Source organism: Kryptolebias marmoratus, linkage group LG2 (genome assembly GCF_001649575.2).
Source record: "Kryptolebias marmoratus isolate JLee-2015 linkage group LG2, ASM164957v2, whole genome shotgun sequence".
NCBI classification, from domain to species: domain Eukaryota; kingdom Metazoa; phylum Chordata; class Actinopteri; order Cyprinodontiformes; family Rivulidae; genus Kryptolebias; species Kryptolebias marmoratus.
Window position 1 is genome coordinate 32,016,677 of NC_051431.1, and position 1,963 is coordinate 32,018,639.

Sequence of the window (1,963 nt, forward strand, 5' to 3'; positions counted from 1 at the left end):
ATAGTGCAGACGGGGCCTGTCACTTGTCGTCATCACGTCATCACGTCATTTGCCTAAAGGCGTGATTAAAGGTGTCTTCAGCCAGGACACGCGGGAGCGTGATATCCCATAGTACATATGTTGTACCGAGTGAATCGACTGAAAGGGAACATCAGTAGTATTAGTGAATTTATATTTCAATTGTTCCATCAATATGAGCAAAACACGTTCCATATGTTCATTGATTTCACTGGTGAAAACATCATTTTTCACATCTGAAGTTCATGTGTTTTTGTTCCAAATTCAATGTGAATAGTACAATACATGTGTATTCAGCATGTTTTCTCATGTGAAGATTGTGTGCCCCCATCCCTTTCTGCAAGGGATGACTCTGTGTTTGATCGTTGTTAACTTTGAACTGTTTGATGTTTGCACCTGTTTTAACAAAGTTTTTTTTGTAAATAACAAAAATAAAGATGGACAAAGAGTCTGACTTGTTCACGATTGAAGCCAAATGACAGTTTCTTTGGGTGCTACCATGTAGTATTTCTGTGGATGTAGGACTTGGGATTTTACCCTCCATAAAGTCCAGCCTACACAACATCCCAACTGTAACATTGTCAACCACAGTGTAACACAACACTTTTATTAATGCCTCAAATAACTAATGAACTTATATTAATCTTGTTTCTGCAGGTCCCTGCTGTATAAGGCTGAACTGGTACACTATTACTGAACTGTTTAATGTCACATGGTGATAATTGGTCTCATTCATTGTTTTTTATTGTTCTTTAAGCTAATCCATGGTTTTACTTATCTGTGTTCTACCTAATTCTAGGAAATCATTCAACACCAAGGAAATCAGCTCAGCCTACTTATCTCAACTACTACCTGCTTGTCTGCTCTCCACCATTGTTGTTTTCTTAGTTCTTGTTGTTCTCCTTACTTGACCTCCTAAAGCCCTCTCACCAACTCAAACTCTCAAAATAAAGAAAAACACCACCTACTGAGAAATCATCCATCCATTTTCTTTACCTGCTTTTTTTCTGGCTTGTGGGGGAGCTGGTGTCTAGGTCTATCACAGGGACACATAACAGACAAACGAGACAGACAACCATTCACATACCCACTCACACCTAGAGACAATTTAGAGTTACCAATTAACCTGTGCATGTTTTTAGTCTGTGGGAAGAAACTGGAGACTGACCTTTACAGAACTTTACCAATCAGCTTTTAATATGATTGTAATTAATATAATGAGTCTTTGTTGAGGTGATTAATCTCTGAAGTAGAAGAGGACCCGTGCAGGCAAAATGAGTCACAAAGAGAAGTCTTTCAATTTTGAGTTATTTTCTAATTCTCCATCTGAAAAGTTTCAAAATGATACAGAGTTTGTTGAAATTTGGTGATTTATCACCTGACCTGGCAACAAGCTAGTTTGGTTTTAGAGAGTGCTGGTTGAAAACTCAACCTTTTTGTTCAGCCTTATTTTTAAAAAGGACCATCCTTAAGCTTCACAATGATTCCAAACATTATATGAAGGGATTTCCTGGTGTTATGACGGCCGACAGAGAAAACTTGTTAAGGAAATAAAATGACTAGAATTAAAAAGATTATTACTAAAGACATACCTGTAAGAAAAAGTTAAAAAACAAAAACAACTGGACTTCTATTCTGTAGTTGAAGACGTTTCGCTTCTCATCCGAGGAGCTTTCTCAATTCAGAAATAGAGAGTGTGGAGTTGAGCTTTTAAAGCTGAGATGTGATGTAAGATGGATTGCTTGCAAATTGTTCTCACTCTTCTAACAATGGAGGCTCGTTAGAATCCTTGTTTGTCTGACTCACTGATGGGCCACTCTTTGTACTACAGGTTATACCCGGGGGAAGCTACTCCCTGCCTGTATGGTCTCCCCAAAATACATAAGGAAGGAACACCTCTCAGACCTATCGTCAGCAGCATGAACTCAGTGACATATAACATAGC